At 40.3% G+C, this 14,759-nt stretch overlaps 1 protein-coding gene, 1 long non-coding RNA gene and 1 pseudogene across 2 annotated transcripts in view; 2 read left to right on the forward strand and 1 right to left on the reverse strand.

Moving 5' to 3' along the window:
- Erich1 (glutamate-rich 1) overlaps positions 1-14,759 on the forward strand; it is a gene marked incomplete at its 5' end in the record, with an annotated part of 52,793,804 nt that overhangs the window by 9,312,893 nt on the left and 43,466,152 nt on the right.
- Positions 1-14,759, reverse strand: part of LOC148000536 (uncharacterized) — a 42,642-nt gene that overhangs the window by 5,272 nt on the left and 22,611 nt on the right. Inside the window, exons 2-3 of the long non-coding RNA XR_015639856.1 lie at positions 8,374-8,525; positions 3,542-4,175 (exon numbers count right to left, since the gene is read on the reverse strand). This is a non-coding gene — a long non-coding RNA (uncharacterized LOC148000536). The remainder of the gene's footprint in view (positions 1-3,541; positions 4,176-8,373; positions 8,526-14,759) is intronic.
- On the forward strand, positions 710-2,819 carry Riox2-ps4 (ribosomal oxygenase 2, pseudogene 4; annotated as a pseudogene). Its single transcript, XR_015639855.1, has one exon. The product of XR_015639855.1 is annotated as a ribosomal oxygenase 2, pseudogene 4 (transcript).

A 14,759-nucleotide genomic window follows, 5' to 3' on the forward strand; every position in this document is an offset into this window, starting at 1 on the left:
TGTTGGCCTGGAAACCGGGAAGGGGAATTACAATCAAAATGTAAATAAGAAATACTCAAGTTAATAAAGATTAAAAAAAAATAATGACTCCTCTAGCTTGCTTCTTCAGACCATTTGCTTGGAAAGTTGTTTTCCAGCCTTTTACTCTGAGGTAGTTACTGTCTTTGTCTCTGAGGTGTGTTTCCTGTAGACAGCAAAATGTTGGGTCCTTATTGCATATCCAGTTTGTTAATCTGTGTCTTTTTATTGGGGAATTGAGTCCATTGATGTTGAGAGATATAGTGATTGTTGCTTCCTGTTATCTTCATACTTGGAGGTGAGATTTGTTTGTTTGCTTGTCTTCTCTTTGTTTTGCTCAAAAATGATTAGTTTCTTGCTTTTTCTAGTGTGTACTTTGCCTCCTTTTGTTGGGCTTTACCATTAATTATACTTTGTAGGGCTGGATTTGTAGAATGATATTGTTTAAATTTGGTTTTGTCATGGAATATCTTGGTTTTTCCATCTATGTTAATTGAGAGTTTTGCTGGATACAGTAACCTGGGCTGGCATTTGTGTTCTCTTAGGGTCTGTATGACATCTGTCCAGGATCTTCTGGCTTTCATAGTCTCTGGTGAGAAGTCTGGTGTGATTCTGATAGATCTGCCTTAATATGTTACTTGACCTTTTCCCCTTACTCCTTTTAATACTCTTTGTTTTTTTTTCTGCATTTGGTGTTTTGACTATTATGTGACAGGAGGAGTTTCTTTTCTGGTCCAAGCTATTTGGAGTTCAGTAGGCTTCTTGTATGTTTATGGGCATCTCTTTCTTTAGGTTAGGAAAGTTTTCTTCTATGATTTTATTGAAGAAATTTACTGTTCCTTTGAGTTGGGGGTCTTCACTCTCTTCTATACTTATTATCCTTAGGTGTGATCTTCTCATTATGTCCTGGATTTCCTGTTTGTTTTGGGCCAGTAGCTTTTTCTGCTTTACATTTTCTTTGACAGTTTTGTTGATGATTTCTATGGAATCTTCTGCTCCTGATATTCTCTCTTCTATCTCTTGTATTCTGTTGGTGATGCTTGTATCTATGGCTCCTTGTCTCTTCCTTTGGTTTTCTACATTCAAGTTGTTTCCCTTTGTGCTTTCTTTATTGTTTCTATTTCCATTTTCATTTCCTTCACCTGTTTGATTGTGTTTTCCTGTAATTCTTTCAGGGATTTTTGAGTTTCCTCTAATGGCTTCTGCTTGTTTACTTGTGTGTTCCTGTATTTATGTCTTTCTTGAAGTCCTCCATCATCATGATGAAATTTGATTTTAAATCTAGATCTTGAGCACGCCCTTGACTTGCCCATGCCGTTCTGCCCTTCCACGATGTAGCCCAGTCAACTTGCAGAGGACATGCAACAGGCCGTGCCTGGTTTGCATTTCTTCCCTACTTGTGAACAATGCCAAAGAAAGTGAAGCCCACAGGGAATGAGAATGAAGAAAAGCCTGTTCCTTGCAAGCAAATGAAGAAAGAGCTACCTAATATGCTTTCTGTATTAAACTTTGACAGCCCCAGTAGTTTCTTTGAAAGTTTAATATCACCCATCAAAGTAGAGACATTTTTCAAGGAATTCTGGGAACAAAAACACCTTCTCATTCAGAGTGATGACTCTTTGCTGGCTTCATATTACCAGTCTCTATTCAGACCCTCAGATCTGAAGAGTCTCTTCAACCAAGGGCTATACTATGGAAGAGATGTTAATGTCTGCCGGTGCATCGGTGGGAAGAAGAAGGTTTGAAATAAGGATGGCAAAGCACAGTTTCTTCAGCTGAGAAAAGATTTTGATCAGAAGAGAAACAATTCAGTTTCATCAGCCACAGAGATTTAAGGATGAGCTCTGGAGGATCCAGGAAAAGCTGGAATGTTACTTTGGCTCCTTAGTAGGCTCAAATGTGTACATGACTCCCACAGGATCTCAGGGCCTTCCTCCACATTATGACGATGTTGCGGTTTTTATCCTGCAGCTGGAGGGAAAGAAATGTTGGCGCCTGTACTCCCCAACTGTGCCCCCGGCACATGAGTACAGTGTGGAGCCTGAGGACTGGATTGGCACACAATACATGACTTCCGGCTGAAGCCTGGTGATTTGTTGTACTTCCCCAGAGGGACCATTCATCAGGCACTAACTCCTTCAGGCCTGGCCCACTCTATTCACCTGACTCTTAGCACCTACCAGAAAATTTTTGGGGAGATTACCTTTTGGATTCCATTTCGGGGCTTGTATTTGACATTGCAAAGGAAGATGTGGCATTAAGGACTGGAATGCCCAGGTGGATGCTCATGAATGTGGAAACCCCAGCTGATGTAACAAGGAAGTTGAGTGGCTTTCTGAGGACTCTGGCAGACCAGCTCGAGGGCAGAAAAGAACTGCTCTCATCAGATATGAAGAAGGACTTCATCATGCATAGACTCCCCCCCTTTCTGTGTGGGAAATGGAATAGAGTCAGTGGACCCAGGTGGAAAGTTGCCAAGGTTGAACAGCATAGTAAGACTGCAGTTTAAAGACCACATTGTCCTCACAGCAGGGCCAGATCAGAATCAATTTGATGAAGCTCAATGAAAGATGGTTTACATCTACAATTCTCTAAAGAATGAGAGACAGACACACATGATGGGGAAAGAGGTGGAAACAGAGATTTACTGACTTTGCTTTCCTTTATCCTATGTGGATGCTCTGAAGCAAATCTGGTGCAGGTCACCAGTTCGTGTTAAGAACCTGAAACTTGGCACAGATGAAGAGAAGGAGAACCTGGCAGTGTCTCTCTGGACAGAGTGTCTAATCCAAGTGCTCTAGTGCCTTTATGCAGAGAACTGTTGTGCTTTCAGTGAGGAGGGACTTAATCCCTAGGGCACTTGGTGTTCTGATTAGTGCTCTGGATAGAGCTGTGGTTGGTTACAGAGAAGAGGCAGGAGAAAGAAGCTACTTCATGTCCTCATGGACATGAGAGGGAAAACAGGAAATTATTAGGCACCCCAGGCTGTGATAAAACGATACTTTGGACAAGTTTACTTAATAGAATTAGGTCATTAACCTGGCTTCTTTGTCTTGGCTCTTGGAAAAAATAACTCCTTTAAAGAGCATCCTTGGCTCCAAAAATACTTTTTAACAATTAAAACTTAGGAATAAAGTTTTTTTTTACAATGAAAAAAATCTAGATCTTGCTTTTCTGGTGTGTTTGGATATTCAGTGTTTGCTTTGGTGGTAGAATTGGGCTCCGATGATGCCATGTAGTCTTGGATTCTGTTGCTTGGGTCCCTGCACTTGCCTCTCGCCATCAGGTTTTCTCTGGTGTTACCTTGTTCTGCTATTTCTAACAGTGGTTAGACTATCCTATAGGCCTAAGTGTCAGGAGTGCTGTAGACCTGTTTTCCTGTTCTCTTTCAGTCAGTTATGGGAACAGAGTGTTCTGCTTTCAGGCGTGTAGGCTTTCCTGTTTACTGGTCTTCAGGTGTTTCTGTGGGCGTGTGTCCTGAGTCCACCAGGCAGGTCACTTGGAGCAGAAAAGTTGGTCTTACCTCTGGTCTCAGACGTGAAGTCGCTCCTTAGAGCAGGGTTTCAGGTCTCCATGAGGGCAGCAAGCAGAAGGGCCAGCCCCCCCTTCTCTCGGGACCCTGTGCACAGAGGCCTTAGATGGTACTAGGCATTTTCCTTTAGAGTCAAAAATGTGGGCAGAGAGTAGTCTCCTCTGCCTTCCCAGGTGTGTCTGCCCTTCTGAAGGTCTAGCTCTCCCTCCAACGGTATTTGGGTGCAGGGAGCTGTTTGACCAGGTGCCTTCAGATCTGGGTGGTGTCTGTACTGTAGCATTGAGTGCTCCTATCTTCCTGTTCCCAGAGGCCCTATACTGTTTCCTCTTGGGCCAGAGATGTGGGCAAGGGTGGGCAATACTGGTGGTCTCTCCTGCCCTGCAGTCTCAGGAGTACCCACCTGTCTGGGCGATGAGCTCTCTCCCCCAAGGGGTTTGGGAACAGGGAGCTGTGGGTGGGTATCAGGGAGGTTTGGGCACCAGCTAGAAACTTCAAGTGTCCGGTCCCAGAGGATTTTTGCCTTTGTGTGTCCTGAGTCCCCCAGGCAGGTCACTTGGAGCAGAAAAGTTGGTCTTATCTCTCGTCTCGGGCCTGAAATTGCTCCTCGGGACTAGGTTTCAGCTCTCTGTGAGGGCAGCAAACCAGAAGGCTATTTTAAAATTTTTAACATTAAAGCCAATATTGTTCACAGAAGATAATATTAGGTGATGCTATATTTGGAATCTCTATTCATTAGTCTCAATTGTTACGTTTATATATTTGTAAGAGAAAATATTTTATGATATGCTGAATACACAGTATATAAAATCATACAAGTAATTTTCTGGCACAACCAGCATAATAGAAATGCCAATGAAATTTTGAACTTTTTTATGGTTCACAGATATATATGCATATAAATATACATAAATCTTTATATGACAAAAATTACCACGTTGTTAAACATCATTAGGTTAAAAAGAACTAGAAGAAATGAAACCTTTGACTTTTCATATATCAGGTCTCTTACACTATCGAGGAATTGTTGCATCTATAAATGATATCCATAATTTGTTTAGAGTGTAAGCCTAAGTTTATGTAGTTATTAGTTACTCATTTACAAAGCTACCCTAGAGACTACACACTAAATTTAGACATGAACTATAACTCCTGACAAGATTGCTATTGGAAATATGAGAAACTCAAAAAGTCTATGTTTTTTCTTTCTTTTCTTTATCTCAAACCAATATTTTGAAAAAGAAAACAAAAATACTTAAGGAACATTTATAGGAGCATATATATGATTTCTGATTCTTGAATAACATCATGCTATATTACTATAAGGATTATATTAAAACCTTTGATGAGTAACATACATTTTCCACTTACAGAAGGCTTACAAAGAATGGATCTTATAAGTGTCTGAGGTTTATGTATAATTAGCTTGAATATTTCCAGTCAAAGTCCTTCCAATGCTTATATAAATATTCTCAACTTCCTTAGAATATTGATCTACATTTAATAACATTTAAAAATGGCTAACTTTAAAGGACAAGATTTTAATATTTTATGTTTGTCAATAGTTTTGTCAAAAGATTTTAAAGAATCAGAACTTAAATTTTGGTTTGAGCTGAAATCCTTGCATTAACTCACTGTGTATGTGGTTAAGTAAGGCTGTCTCACATATGACATTTTGTATATTTGAATACAAATCAACAATTGTATTTGTAGTGATTGATGACATTTAGAACTAATTGAGATCTTTAGCAGAGCAGATTTTAAAAAATAAGGAAAAGGGAAGTAAAAACAGACTTCTAAAATAGCCATACTTTACCAGGAGAAAGGAAATAACCTTACCTTGATGGACCTCTACATGCAAAACACAACAGTTTCCTGGTACTATCTCCTTCCTTCCAGCATGCCTGTGTCATGTCTAATCTCGAATTATCTGTTTCATATTGTTTCTATGTTGTATGAAGAGTGTTTGCAGCACCCTTCCACCTTCTTTCATCCATCAATGTGTTTCATTTTCAAAATTAGTGTGTTTACAGGGACATAGCTGGTGGGGCCTGAAGCTACTTTTCAAGGAAATGATGGAATAAGTCTAAACCGTACAGATTGCCAGTCAATGACCATGTCTGAAGATAAAGAATTCTGCTGAGTCTGGGTCTTTTCCACCAACTCCTTCATTGGTTTTCCCTCTACTCTTCATCTCCCAATGAGAACAGTCCTCTTTTGAAAAACATAAGTACTTTTCTGGGATGCTTTTTACCCAGTCTTCACCAAGTCTTGGCTCAAATGAAGCTATCTCTTTTAACAACATTTGTCTCCTAGTTGGCTTGAGTAGGACTTTAAATGTCCAACAGCATCTATAATCAGGAACTAATGAGGTGGATCAGTTGCTTAAGGGTCTTTCTGATAGGTCTGTTGATGTGAGTTTGATCCATTGAACCTACTGGGTAGGACAGACCCAATTACTCCAAAATATCTTTTAGCCTCCATGAGCACCATGACCTGGATGGCCTCTCCTACAAATAAATGAAATGAGAAAAAAAAAACCCACCCCAAATCCATAATGCAACTATTGTGGTGGGAAAGCCATTAGTAAGGAAGCCATTAGTAAGAAATCAGAAAACAAAGCTGTTCATCACAGTATAATTTTCACAAATATTGTTGAGGAATTCCAAACTGCCAAAGGTTCATGATATACTATTACTTCACAGTGCTACAGTCTGACACTCTGTAATCGAGTTCTTTGACCAAGGCTAAACACTGAGCAACCAGAGGAATGTTTATGTGGTCCTTAAAGATTATACAATACAGAAGCTCATGCAGACCTCCCAGAATTATATAGTGGGTATTCAGATAGTCCTCATTCATATGGAATGAATTACATACTGGAAAACTGCACTCACACTAACTGCAAAAGCAGTTCTCCCAACTGAAGAACTCTAAAGCCCATTGTCCTATGCAACAGGCAGTTCTGCAGTTAATGCTAAGCCGTCTCTTCTTAGGATACACTTAATAAACATTTCTTTTTTTTTTCTTGGGCTGAGGTGAGGGTCTGGCATCATGAGCATCATGATTTATGTAGAAAGGAAGCCAACTAGCAGATAAGAATGGTAACCCCTTCCAATCCTAGAACTGAACAAGGCATGTGAGAGAAAGGCCTGGGACCTGTGATTCTCCTTGCCACCTGGGGAACATTGGCCAATTTTAGTCTTTTGAGGGAAAGGGAGCAGAGGGGACAGACAGGGAATTTAGAAGCCCTGCAAGTACTTACAATAATAAAGACACAGTTGGAACAGCTATGGGAAGGCAGATCAACTTTACTTGTGGTGATTCAAGGCTTATACGATTATGGAAATGGGGGTCAGAATATCCAGGATGGGTAAAGGTCATTGGCCAAAGGCTTATAGTACCAAAATGCCTGATTAGCATGGTGAAGCATTTCAGAAATCTCAGGTGCTCGATGAACAGATTCTTATCAGGAGAAAGTCAGTTGAACCTGTAATCTTAACCAAGGCTGTGTGACATTCTACAGGTAGAGGTAAGTGTGTGGTTTTTAAACTCCTTACATAAAAGGAAGTCCTGCCAATTAAAGGGTCCTCCATATTGTGCTGAGCCATAGAAGGCTGTCTGGACAATGATAACTTTGACATTAATTAGCAGGGCAACAGTAGCCTATGTCTTTTGAATCTTGGGCCTGACCTAGCTCTGTAGCCCATTTCTGCCCTCTAGAATAATGTTCCTTTTTCTTTCTTGATGAATTTTCTTTATCATTATCCATGGGATGGACAACTAGGGAGTCCAGCAATCATCTGGAAGTATCATAGGGAACCTGCTGGGATGAAAGTAACCAAGGACAAATAATAAAGTGTCAGACAAACTGTAAGCAATCAGTGATGTCTTCAGGCAAAATCATTCAGAGAGGAGAGAAATTGTCATAATCATGATGGCATCATTTGTGCTAGCCCTTCGAAAAGCAACTAAAATCCAAATATAGGTTCTTATACATGGCCCCTTGACACTGGTTGAATGTCTACAAACTTTGCCTGTTACTTGTAGACTGCTATCTATATCTATCTATCTATCTATCTATCTATCTATCTATCTATCTATCTATCTATCTATCTGATATTTTCCTGATATATCAGGAAAAATATGTTTCAGAAACTTCTACAAAAAATATGGGAAAAGATTTGAAAATTTTCAACATTTTTTATGAGACTGGCATACTAAGTAGGCACCTCACTTTTCTTTAAATGAAAAATCGAGGGCTCAGTGAGTAAGGAGCTTGCCACACAAGTGTGTTATTGAGTATTAATTCTGAACCCCTGGTAAAGAAGGAAGGCAAAAGCCAACTCCACAACATCAGTCCCCTGGTGGCCTGCTGTGCACAGGTACACCCACGACACACCAACATAAACACAAAAATAAGAAATTAAGTTCTTCTTTGAAAATCTGGTGGCATCCTGCACTAAAACTGACTGGCCTTGGGCTTTTTTACTGGTCGAAAGACTTCTAATGACTGCTTCTGTCTTCTTAGGGGTTATTAATTTGTTTATTTAATCTTGAATAGACATCATAGGTCGAGCAGGGGCTGGGAACAGGAGGGATCAGGTTGGGAGACGATAGAGAGACAGAGTACTGGGAAAGACAACAGGAATCAGGGGGCATCCTGGGCATGAATTAGAAAGTTCCAGGAATCTATGAGAGTGGTACTCACTAAGACTCCTAGCAACTGGAGATATGGAGCCTGAACTGGCCATCTCTCTGTAACTAGGCAAGACTTCCAGGGGAGGGAGTAGGACACCAACCCAGCCACAAAACCTATAACTTACACTTTGTCCTGCCTTTAACATGTGCTGTGGTAAAGGCGGTGCAGAAGTGGGCAATCAATGACTAGTCCATTTTGAGAATCATGTCTTGGGAAGAAGCCCATCCATGATGCTGCTTGAAAGACTAGGAATCAGAAGCTGGATAGCCCAAAGACCTAAAAAAGAACCAAATATCACTGGCAAAACCAAGCCAAACCAAAACAAATCAACCAAACCAAACCAAGCCAAACAAACAAACAAACAAGTCAATGAAATGGTTTCTAATGATATTCTGCCATAGTCATAGATTGGTACCTAGCCCGATTGTTATCAGAGAGACTTCATCTAGCAACTGATAGAAACAGATGCAGAGACCCACAGCCAAACATTAAGAAAAGGTTGGGAAATCCTGCAGAAGAGGAGGAAGACAGATTGTAGGAGCCAGAGGGGTAAAGGACACCACCCACAGAATCATGTAACTGGGCTCATAGGGGTTCAGAGACTGAACCAAAAATCAGGGAACTTGCAACTGACTGACCTAGGCCCTCTGCATATGCGCTACATTTATGTACTTTGTTCTTCTTGTGGGATTCATAACAGTGGAAGAAGGAGCTGTCATTGACTCTTGCTGACTTTTGGAGTTATTTCCATTGTTAATACCTGGAGCAACACAAGAAAGTCATATTCAGTGATAACACCTCTCTCTCCCTCTTCCTTCTTCTCTCTCTCTCTCTCTCTCTCTCTCTCTCTCTCTCTCTCTCTCTCTTTCTCTCTCTCTCTTTCTCTTTTGAAACAGGGTCTCATTCTATATCACTTTCTGGCTTGGAACTCACTATATAGACAAGGCTGACTTAGAAATCAAGGAGTTCTGCATTTTTCCGCTTTCTGATTAAAGATCCTTGGCACTACACTGGGCTTAATTTTTCTTAAAGTATCAGAAAGATGAAAAATTAAATGACATCTATCATGCCCATTTCTTAATTACATCTAAGACACTGTGTCACAAAGAACTCTATGTGATACGCATTTTCCTAGTGGTAGGATCATTTACTCTATTCACTTCATAGTTATCTTTCATTAAAGTAACAAGTTTATGAAAACTGACACTAGTTCAAATGTTATCATCTAGCAAAAATAAACAGCAACTCTTGACTCTGTGAAGCTTGAAGTTTAGTAGGAAAATAAGCATTAAACTAGAACTAGAGTGTAAATTTAATTTGAGGGACAATATGATGATGGCATGGATGTTCACAGTAGGAATATTTAATCAATCTAAGGGATGAAATTAGACCAAGAACAATTTCAGGGATGTGATGTAACAGTGTTGGAAAATCCTGCTATAAAAGTTGTAATCCACCATGACCAGATAAGCTCTGTGAGCTCAGTGCAAAATGAAGAACTCTCTTTTTCAGTTGGGTTTCCTCTTTTATTTGGAGAGTGTCTCTAACTGTAGATGCTTGACCTTATCTAGAGGATGACCCTATCCAGAGCTTCCTGCAAGAGCTACATGATTCATCAGTAAGACCCTCTCTGCCATTTCTGTCCTATGATAATTAGATACTGTGTTGTGACCAATCAGCCTTGCATGCCTGTAACCCAAGAAAACCCCTGGGGGAAAGTAATGTAGCTTGTGGTCAGATTACAGGTTCAACTTCCACTCTCCCTATAAAGAACCTACCTGGCAGGTCCTTGGGATTCTTCTTCGGGTAAATGAAACATTCCCAGGACACTGTCCTAGTCAATACTGTTCACCTACTTTGGAAATCCCTACCCACTCCTCACAATCTACATAGTGCTTTTCCACCATGAATAGAGTTGAACTGTCTCACTGAAAATGATCCTGGAAGTTAATCCATAGGTATTCACAGTCTGAACCCCACCCCTATTTCTGCCAGTGGCCAACAGCCCCGAGAAGAAGGGAGCTTCATGTAACTGTTTGGTCAGGAATGAAGATATTCTAAACAGACACTGTTACAATATCACTGAAGGCTCATTAAGGACAAATTGCTTCGTCCTGGACAAAAAAAAATGGAATGTATCTCTTCTGGGTGGAGACATGACATCTCATCCCTTCCAAGTCAATCCTTGGGAAGGTCGGTTAACTTTATGTCATGCTGAAGAGATAGGAGGAATAATTAGCCCATACATGGGGTGATGTATTCCCAGAATTCTCACCTCTATTATAGTTCCTATGAGCCACCACAAAGCTGTTTTGTCTGTCCATCAAAATAGATCTTTTCCTCCTTCTTTTTCTTTAAGATGTTGGCTCCTTTCTCTGGTTGACTTCATTCTTTTTATAATGTTTCCCTCCCTGCCATGAGGCTGCTTGCCCATCATATGGCTGACTTCATGCTATCTTAACTCAAACAGCACGGCCTTCCCTTTCTTTTTTGTGTTTTCCTTTCCAGATTCTTGTTGAGATTGACTGCAGGCCCGCCCTGTGGCTTTTCTTTTAAACTCTTAATTTGTCCTAAACCTTGTCTTTGACAACATTCTAAATTTTTAGAAAGACTTAGAACTCTGAGAGGGATGGCCTTTTCTTCAGTCCCTGCTCCACTCTTTGTCCCTGTATTTCTTCCTGTGAGTATTTTGTTCTTCCTTCTAGGAAGAAATGAAACATCCACATTTTGGGCTTCCTTCTTCTTGGGTCTTATATGATCTGTGAATTTTTTTCTTAGTTATTCTAAGCTTTTGGGTTAATATCCACTTATCAGTGAGTGCCCCACCTGGGGACCCATCTTATATGCAGCCACCAAACTCAATCACTCTTGCTGATGCCAAGAAGCACTTGCTGACAGGAGCCAGATATGGGTGTCTCCTGAGAGGTTCTGCCAGAGCCCTGCTGATACAGATGAGGATAGCTGCAGCTAACCATTGAACTGAACAAGGGGATCCCAATAGAGGAGCTAGAGAAAGGACTGAAGGAACTGAAGGGGTTTACAACCCCATAGGAAGAACAATAATATCAACCAACCAAACCCCACCAGAGCTTCCAGGGTTTAAACCACCAACCAATGAGTACACATGGAGGGACCCATGACTCCAGCCACATATGTGGCAGAGGATGGCATTGTCTGGCATCAATGGTAGAAAAAGCCCTTGGACCTGTGAAGACTCATTTCCCCAATGTAGGGGAATGTGAGGGTGTTGACCTTGGAGTGGGTGGGCAGGAGTGGGAACATCCTCATAGAAACTGGGGTTGGTGGGTGGGAGGGGGTATGGGAGAGGGGAGAAAAGGGATAACATTTGAAATGTAAATGCATAAAATATCCAAAAAATAAAATTATTAAAAAAAGAATTCCAAGACGGGACCCTGATTTCTCCAGTATCATCATTTGTGGCCCTCTCTTTGCTAAGGAGACTGGTGAAACTGAGATTTCTCCAAAAAGCTCAGGTTCAGAGAATAAGAAGGTTGAAGCTGAGTACCAGCTAGAAAGGGAACCTTGGCTCCTGGAAGGAGAGTTCATATAGATAGGATGACCACCTTGGAGGAAAGAATGGAGCTAAGATGCTGATGAGTAGGGCCGCCCCACAAACAAGATTATATAATCAATCATACATCTCATTTGTACTTTAAGTAAACCCAGATCTTGTGTCAGGACTCCAAATATGAATTTGGAGGGTCACTGGTGTTGCTGTAAAATTATAAAAAAATGCTGTCTTTTATTCCACACTAGATCCAACACTGTAGTGCCCTAAGATATCTGGTAGATGTCTTCATCTCAGTCAGCAAAGTGTCTCACTTCCTCTGTTCTATCTTATATCATCACACTGCCAATGGCTGCTCTCTGGGCCTGGCAACAATCTCTACTTGTCTAGTTCCCAAGGCAGGTTGCCACCATGCCAGACATACACATCCCAATTTTGTGGTGGGCCAGAGTATCTAGCCACTACCCACTCTCTTGAATTTAAATCACCACATGAAAGAACACACAACACAATAACTTCTGATCCAATTGATAATTATATAATTTGCTCATCTAGACATACAAAGACCCGTACTCATCCATCCCTGAAGAATATTCATAACAATCTGTAAATGTGAGAGAAGAATCTTAACATCTGCTTCCATGTTCTCTCTGTTGCTTCTCTCTCTCTCTCTCTCTCTCTCTCTCTCTCTCTCTCTCTCTCTCTCTCTCTCGTTCCAGTCTCCACCCCTCTCTAAAACTTTTCTCCTGCCCATCCTTCATTCTTGTCCAATTTCAGGCCTCGTTCTATCTTGTACCTGCCTTCACCTGTACAATGACATCATCCTACACACTGGACCTCTGTTCCTGTTCCCAATTTGACTACATTGAATACATTTCTTTTTTTTTCTTATTTTCTCTATTTGACTCTTCAATTAGACTATTAAGGATGGTGGCTACACCTGGCTTGCTTCAGCAGTCAGAGCCAAGAGTCTGACTCTAAACAACTCCTGTACTAGCTTTGACAAACCTGATGGGATAGAAGATGCATTTTGGGTTTCAGCCACTCCCAGGAAGTTGACCTTAAGTGAAGAGCAAACAAGAATGGCTCCACACAGTTGCCAGCTTCACGTTATTCCAGGAACTTTTCCTTATCTTCCTACTTCTGCTTACACCACCTTATGTTTGCCTCTATTTGATAAAACAATGAAATGAGCATTTGGACTTTAGTGTGGACTCTTGAGATAGTCAAACTTTAGTAAGTTTCCCCTTCATCAGTACATCGCAGGTTTTGACTGACACCTTTACCCTCCCCTGCCCCATAGACACACACAACTTTGACCTGTTTTTTGTCCTTTCTGATTTGTTTCAAGACTACTTACTACTTGGTTACTGGATTTGTCTTTCAAAGTTCTAACCTGTTTTGCTTCCACTGAACTATTTAGATGATTGCCTCATTTGTACAATATAATTGGCTTTGCTGATGCTGAAGTATTTTTGGACAAATTTACAGTTCTGTTGAACTATTTGGGCACCTTCCATAAGATGGGAAACCTGAAACTTATTGGTCTTTTGGGGCTCCTTGAGCCATTGGGGGGCTTAAGCCATTGTTGAGTCTTTTACGATGGAGAAACAAGTGTCTTGACAATATGTCAAGCATGATTTGTGAAACCATGGAAAATATCCTGTGCTTCTAGGGAGAATTCTAGATAACTACTGTTATAAATTTCAACGTGCCCGAAGTAGTATGTGACAAAATATAATCTGCTTTTAGAGTTCCTGAAAATAACTGAGTCGCAAACTAAACCTCTGTCAGTTTCATTTTAAATCATTTTGCAGTAAAATGTTCTGTCTTTCTCTCTTTCTCTGTCTCTGTTTCTATGTCTGTCTGTCTGTCTGTCTTCCTCTCTGTGTGCATGAGTGTATGTGTATTGTGTTTGCAGTATGTCCCCGCATATGTGTATCCCTGTGCATGAATATGTGTTTGGGGAATGTTGTTGTAAAAATATAAAAATAATAAAGAGTAACAGTGTCTTTTACCTCGCTAGCTCTGTACGGCGATGCCCAGATATCTGCTAGATTATCTTGGCAGAAACACATCCCAGCTGCATACTTTCCTACACTCAAACCCTCACATAAAAGTACACACAACACAATAATCTTAGATCCAATTGGTAAGATATAATTGCCCACTTAAACATACAATGCCCGGTACTATCCATCCCTTGAGAACATTAATAACAACCTGTAAATACACAGAGCAGAATCTTAACATCACTAGCCATCTTGTCCTGCCATGGCTTCTCAGCCCCTCTCCTCCTCCCTGTCTCCTCTTCTCTCCCCTAGTCTCCTCCTCTTCCTTCAAACTTCTCTCCCACCCATCCTTCCTTCTCCTCCAATGACAGGCCTCCTTCTATCCTGTACCTGCCTCACCTGTGACATCATCCTACAGGGGAATGACTGTTGACTGTACTAAAACATGAGTCATTTCTCATTTCCTTTTAAAATTGCCTAAAATGCAGCAATGAAAACAGATAATTACAGATTTTGAGACTGAAGAGACATAGTTTGTCCAGGATTTTGAACGAGTCAGGTTACTTTGGATCTTCTTGGCTTGAATTTGAGTGTAGTCATTTCAAATGGTAATTCTGGGAACTGAAATCAAGGAAAAAATAGTGTTCTAGTATTTTAAAAAAATTAGAGGTGATTAAGTCATTATAATGTGCCTTTTTTTAATGCTGAGAAAAAATCTTTAACATTTTTTTGCTGGGTAAATTTAAGATGTGTATAGAAAGTTAATTTTAGGATTGTTCTGTATGTAGAAGTGATTTTACATAATTACTAAGCTCATCTATATTAAATATGCACACATTTTGTCAGTGCTGACAAGTGCTGAATTTTCTATTTTCATAAATGCTAAAAGATAATGTTTTTGCTGTAAATAATATTAAGCTATTTCTTTTAATATTTAACTTAGTATGTATAGACATTTTTAAAACTCTC

The sequence above is a fragment of the Rattus norvegicus genome, chromosome 16 (genome assembly GCF_021556685.1).
Source record: "Rattus norvegicus strain SHRSP/BbbUtx chromosome 16, alternate assembly SHRSP_T2T, whole genome shotgun sequence".
Classification (NCBI taxonomy): Eukaryota; Metazoa; Chordata; class Mammalia; order Rodentia; family Muridae; genus Rattus; species Rattus norvegicus.